The sequence below is a fragment of the Dipodomys merriami genome, unplaced genomic scaffold (genome assembly GCF_024711535.1).
Source record: "Dipodomys merriami isolate MVZ:Mamm:240054 unplaced genomic scaffold, mDipMer1.0.p SCAF_7, whole genome shotgun sequence".
Lineage (NCBI taxonomy): Eukaryota > Metazoa > Chordata > Mammalia > Rodentia > Heteromyidae > Dipodomys > Dipodomys merriami.
Genome location: NW_027206290.1, coordinates 54392113 through 54398849, shown reverse-complemented (window position 1 = coordinate 54398849; position 6737 = coordinate 54392113). Strand labels below are relative to the sequence as shown.

Sequence of the window (6737 nt, the reverse complement as noted above, 5' to 3'; positions counted from 1 at the left end):
GGCTCATGGTTCTAGAGGTTCTAGTTCAGGATTGAGATGGTGGAGGGGTGGCATTTTCTTTGGATCTAGAGCAAGGTAGCACACCATGGAAGAACTCAAAACAAGTCATTGCAGTAGTGACATAATATTTATAGAGATTTAAAAATAAGCAATACTGGTTATCTGTGGCCGTGTAATAAAAACATACTTAGTGTCTTAAAACAATAATTGCCTAGCCAGGCATTCATGGCTCATGTTTGTATACCTAGTTACTTAGGAGGCTGAGGCCTAGAGGATTGTGATTCGAAGCCAGCCCTAGCAGAAAATTCTGAGAGACTCTAGTTAACCAGGTCAAATGGCAGACTGAAGGCATGGCATAAGCAGTAGAATGCTGGCAATTGGCCAGAGTTCTGTGTGAGAGCAAGAGGCCCAGATTTTAATCCCTGGTACAGGCACACACACACACAAAAGCCTTCAACTACAACAAGGCTTTCTCATTTTTCATTGTTATTGTCTATGCTCCAAATTAGATGGGAAGGGAACTGAAAGAAAAGATTTTATCTTCTCCTGACATAGTCAAAGTTTTGTGTTTGTTGTTTTAGTTTTATTTTGTTTTATCAGTCATGGGGCTTGAACTCTAGGTCTGGGCACTGTCCCTGAGCTCTATCAGCCTAAGACTAATAATGCTCTAGCAGTTGAGCCACAGAACCACTTCTGGTTTTCTGATAGTTATTGGAGATCAGAGTCTCACAGACTTTCCTGCTGGGGCTGGCTTTGAACTGTGATCCGCAGATCTCAGCCTCCTGAGCAGCTAGGATTATAGGTGTGAGCCACCAGCGCCCAGCTTTAGTCACAGTTTTATGACCAAGCACAGTGCCCTCCATTCAATAGATAATCAAAACGCCAAGGGTGCTTGGCTCACACCTGTAATTCTAGCTACTTAGAAGGCTGAGGATTGTGGCTCAAAGCCAGCCCGGGCAGTAAAGTCTGTGAGAATCTTATCTCCAATTAACCACCAGAAAACTGAAAGTGGTTCTGTGGCTCAAGTGTTCCTTGAATTGAGGAACAGAGAGACAATGCCCAGGCCCAGTGTTCAAGCCCCATGACCAACAAAAGACAGAGAAAAAAAAAGATAATCAAACCTTATATATTGAAGAAATGATTGTTCAAGTGAGTATACTTTCCAAACCATTGGAGAGTATATAAAAAAATAGTAAACTGCACCCAGGAACTTAAGAAAATAGTCACATTTTATCAAATACCTAAAATATAACACGGCATAGTCTAAATTAAAGCAAATTCTTCAGATGAATTTAAAAATAAATCTATTGTCCTATAAGGACTCAACTCAAAGTGATTTAAAGAGGTTGAAAATAGAGGATGGATAAAACTGCATTAGGTGAAAGCAAACATAAAGGAAGCAGAAGTCATGATAGGAATTTCAATCAAAGAATAAATCAAGGCAAATGAACAGTGAATGAGGTGAAGGAGGTTTATTATACTGATGACTAATGCGATCCATGGTACAATTATAGCACACATAAATATTTATGTACTGTGTAACACAGCATGAAAATGCTGGAATGCAAATAAATGGTTGAAAGTCAAAGAAAAATGTCAGGACTCTGATGAAATGGAATATGTGAACACATCTGCCCTAAATCCATTTTATTCCAGCAAAGGGTTTATATCTAGATATAAACTAGGAGACTAGCTGGAGAATAAAATAGTAAAATAAAATGACAGACATCGATTAACTATATAGATAAATGCATATTTAATTACTTAGAGTTCACACTCACTAATAAACAATTTTTAAACAACCTTTATATGCTACACATAGAATTAGGGGAGCTTAATAGGCCTGTTTTCTGATGAGAATATTTCTTTTAAATTGATCATATACCATACCACACACACATAAAAAGCTTCAACTGAATTATAGAAAGTAGAATTTGTACAAGCTACATTTCTGGATTCAATGCAATAAACCTGGGACTTAATTACAAAAAATGTAAAGACCACCAAATGTCAATGCTTAGAAATTGTTATGGATGGGACCTCAAATGTCCCTCAAAGTGCATATACCAAGTTTTAGTCCCCAAGTCTGTGGTTACTGGGAAGCAGTGGAAGGGTTAGGAGGCTGGGCCTCAACGCAGGAACTTAGCTCACTGGGGCTGTGCCCTGGAAGGGAATCCCTATCTTTAGGGAGATGAATGGCTTTGCTTCATCATTATGTTCTGCCTTTAAACAGACCCAAAGTGACAAAAACACAAGCAAACATAAGCCAAGATAATATCTGAACTATAGCCGACATAAAACTTTGTTCCTTATAAGTTGATTTTCTCAAGTATTTTGTCTACTAGGTAATTCCTAAAGCTTACACATAGTTAATTCTCCACAGGTAATCTCTGTCTTTTATGATGGGGATTGGACAAGTATACACTATCCATTACCAGGACAGACCAATCAAGCAATAAATGCCATAATAGTTATTATAATTGTTTTATAATTTAAACCTTAAAGTTACAACGATTTTTTTTTTTTTTTTGGTCAGTCATAGGGCTTGAACTCAAGGCCTGGGCGTGGTCCCTGAGCTCTTTTGCTCAAAGTTAGCAGTCTACCACTTTGAGCTACAGTGCCACTTCTCATTTTCCTGGTAGTGAATTGGAGATAGGAGTCTCATGGATTTTCTGGCCTGGGCTGGCTTTGAAGTGCAATCCTCAGATCTAGGTTCCTGAGTAGCTAGGATTATGGGTGTGAGCCATGGGTGCCCAGCTAACAGTGTTCTTTTCAATTCATTTTATGGGCATATGACATTTTTCTCTATTTGTTGCACTCCACAGAGGAGAGAAACAAACTGTTGAGTTGCTAACTCTGAAAGATGCTTCAAGAGCTTATGTGCTTGATTGACTTTACAGGGGAAATAACTTCATTTAGAAGTGACATTTTCTTGGCTAGCTGGTCCACTGCTGACAGTTGTGTCCTGCTCAAATTCTCTGCAGCTGACTGGTGTGGCCATGACTGCCAATAAGGGCCCTAGGGTACGAGGTCAGAACTGCCAAGTGGATGGTGAATCCCTGAGAGGGAGTTACTATACTCCCACATTCTGGTTCTCCTTTGACTAGTGTCTGTGTTTTAAAATTCAGCATCCTATTGTTTGCTGGTGGCTCACGCCTATAATCCGAACTGCTCAGAAGGCTGGGATCTGAAGATTATGAGACTCTTATCTCCAATAAACTACTAAAACCGCTGGAAGTGGTGCTGTGACTCAAGTGGTAGAACTCTAGCCTTGAGCAAAAAGAAGCTCAAGGATAGCACCCAGGCCCTGAGTTCAAGCCCTAGGACTGGAGAAAAAAAAAAATCAGTGGCTCAAGAGTGCTTATAATCCTAGTTACTCAGGAGACTGAGATCTGAGGGTCATGGTTTGAAGCCAACTTGAGTAGAAAAATTAGTGTGACCTTTTTTTTTTTTTTTTTTTTTTAAACTTTTCTTTGGTCGGTTGTGGGGCTTGAACTCTGGGCCTGAGCTCTGTCCCTCAGCTCTTCACCTCAAGGCTAGCGCTCTACCACTTGAGCTACGTAGCACCACTTATGGTTTTCTGGTGGTTTATTGGAGATAAGAGTTTCATGGACTTTCCTGCCCAGGCTGGCTTTGAACCTCGATCCTCAGATCTCAGCCTCCTGAGTAGCTAGGATTACAGGCCTGAGCCACCCGGACTCGACTAGTGTGACTCTTATCTCCAATTAACTATCAAAAAAGCCAGAAGTCTTGAGCTAAAAAGCTAAGGGACAGTGCCCAGGCCCTGCATTCACACAGGCTCTGCTATCACACACACACACACACACACACACACACACACACACACACACACACACACACACACACACACACACACACACACACACACACACACACACACACACACACACACACACACACACACACACACACACCAGCCTCCCTTCCCTGTTCCTGCCCCAACACTCTCTTCCTCTTCCTTGCTTTGTTTTTCTCCACCTCTTCTAAGTCGTGTTTGGCTGATTTACTGTCATTCTGTCTTCCTTTAGAAAGTGAGTTCTAACAGAGCACAGTGGTTCTTTCATTCACTCGTGTAGCCCAGGTACCTATAAGCATGTCCAGCACATTGCAGTGTTGGTGAGTTTTCAACCATGTTCTCTTCTCCCTCTGAAGTTTCAATTGTTTTTGTTTGTGGAGTAAAGTGGTGACAAATAGATTTATAGGAAAAAGAAAACCTATGAATTAATTCATGTGCAGAAACATGGCAGCCTTATTCAAAGTTCAAGACTCAGTGAGAGACCCAGCCAGCTGCTGAAGCTTATATAGCATTTGAGCTGCAGAAGGAAATCAAAGCTTGAGCTACTGAAATGGAGGTGGCAAAGTAGGACTGAAAGGGTGAAAAGAGGCAAATGCACCAAACCCAATTCCTAGGTTAGGTAGATGAGTCTCCACAACAGGATACCACTTGTGATAAACTCTGTCTGGGCCAGGTGCTGTTTCCATATCTTTTCCTGTAAAAGATCTTTTCTGATGAGTGTCCTAAAGAAAGACTGTTTGTACTAGTGTATACCTTTATTACTACAGCCCCCCCACAAGTGCCAGCCATCTGGAAATTGGCTAAATAATATATTGGGAGGGCTTATTTTTATTTCACTCTGAAGGGACTCAACAATTGTTGACAGTAGAAGATATTTGCATGGGTAGAGGCAGGGAGAGCTAAATAGGCCCTAGCTTTGGAAAAGACTGAGTCTGTGAGACCCCACCCTCCACCCCATGGAACAATGTCCACAGGGGAAATGTTTAAAAGGATGAATGGAGACTAAGGGTGTGGGGAAGGAACATAGGCCAAGCATCTGCAGCAATTTATTGGGGGTCCTTTGTCTATAAAACTGCATCTCTCTGGGACTGAAGCATGGGAATAAGAGGAAGGAATGTGGGGCCCTGTATAACTTCACCTATTCCTTTGGCCCACATACCCAACCTCTTAGGAACTGCAGTCAGCGCTACCTTCAGAGGAAGTAAGACTGCTGACCTCTCCTCACCTGCACAGTTATGAGCCTGCTCTGCCCCACTTACATCTCTCTCTGGATGCTCTCAGTGGCCATTTAACTTGTCTCTTGGTGCCCTACAGTGGGGACCTCCAAACGGTCACCTTGAGTTTTCAGCAGCACCAGTCAGATCTAATAGCACCCTCTGGTCAAATCCTCAGGAGCTTCCACAGGAGCCCCTGCCCAGCCTCGTCTCTGACAAGACAACCCCCTTGCTCTTCAAGTCTTGGTTCTAATAGCTCCTGCCCGAATGACCTCACACCACCTAACTGCACCCATTTAATTCTGTAACCTGTGTCATACCCCTCCATATAGCGGATTCTTTTCCTCCCTCCACCATGACCTCTTACAACCTTCCCATAACTTACTCGTTAATGCTCATAGTATCTCTTTTGTCGCCCACTTTGGCCATCGGAAAGTCCTCTCCACCAGGGCAGGGAAGTATTTGGTTTATTTCCTAACCCACCCCAAGCCTCTAGCAGCAGCTGTCCGGTTGTCAGGTGTCTGGAAACATATAGAGAAGGACAGTGGGTTTTGTTTTGTTGGAAGCTGATGCTAAATGACACATAAATCTTGGGATGTTAGAAGGCAGGATTCGAGTGCAGCAGTACAATGACATCTACAGCCCCGTTGTTACGGGTCTGCTAGTGCTAAGATCTCTCTGGCCCTTTCTTTCCCACCTCTGCGCAAATCAAGGCTCCCTTTTGGACACTTTGAAGGTTCTCTTTGGGAAACAGGCCACTCTGGCACTCTGTCAGCAACTAGCACCGCAAAGGTACCGTCCCTGCCGAAACTGGGAGACTGAATGATTCCAGGCCGGCCGGCTGGACTCCCCCAAACACTATGATAGAGTTTATTCCTCCGGTCGGGCTCCGCCCCGTCCCCGCAGCGTCCCTCTTCCTGGTCTTTCTGAGTAGCCTCTAGCTGGGTTGCAAAGGGATCATCAGCTCGAGCCCCTTCGGGCCGGGTGGGGTGGGCGGCCCCCGGCGCCTCTGCCCAGGCTAGGATCCAGCACACGACCCGCAGCGGGGCTTGCCAGTCTCCGAGCTCGTCTTGCATGGGAGATGGTGGCCGGGGACAAAGGGACACGGCCGGCACTGGCCTGCGCAGTGGCGCGTCTCCAGCCTGAGCCTCGAATCCCTCCCGGATCTGGGGTCGGGGGGGCAGCTCTAACCACGGGGAGGTGGTTGCGCCTACGTCCGAGCAGAACAAAACTGGTTTTCCGGGGTGGGGGTGGGGCGCAGAAGGCGGGGGGCGGCGCGGAGGCGGTCGGCGCCTTGCATCCAAGTTTGCCTGGGTTAGATAAACTTTGGGATCTCAGCCTCTCTGCTGGCCGCCGCCACCCTGGTAACGGGGTAAGCTAGGAGGGTGGACCGCTGAGAGGTGGGCGGCACCAGGGGGCGGGGTGGTCGGACCCCCAGGGTCGCGCAGGCGCCTAGCTCGTCACCTCCGACCTGATCGCCACCCCCCCCCCCCCGCCCTGCATTCTCTCCGTGAGCTCCTGGGGGTGGGCAGGGGGTGGGGAGGAGGTGGTGGCTACCGCCGGGTTGGGGGAGGGCCAGACGCCGACACAAAGCCTTTTCCTCCTCCTCCACCCCTCTCTCCTCCCCAGCCCCCTCTTCTTCCTGATCCTCCGGGGCGGGGGGAGTCCAGCCCCGCGCTCCCCCGCCGGGCCACTGATCACCACCC

The 6737-nt window shown here is 46.1% G+C and overlaps 1 protein-coding gene across 1 annotated transcript in view; it reads left to right on the top strand.

Annotated features, from left to right (window-relative positions):
* The first annotated feature begins 6386 nt into the window (after nucleotides 1-6386).
* Rin2 (Ras and Rab interactor 2) overlaps nucleotides 6387-6737 on the top strand; it is a 197271-nt gene continuing 196920 nt past the window's right edge. The window contains exon 1 of the mRNA XM_070006668.1: nucleotides 6387-6403. The gene's annotated coding sequence lies outside the window, so the exon portion shown is untranslated. The remainder of the gene's footprint in view (nucleotides 6404-6737) is intronic.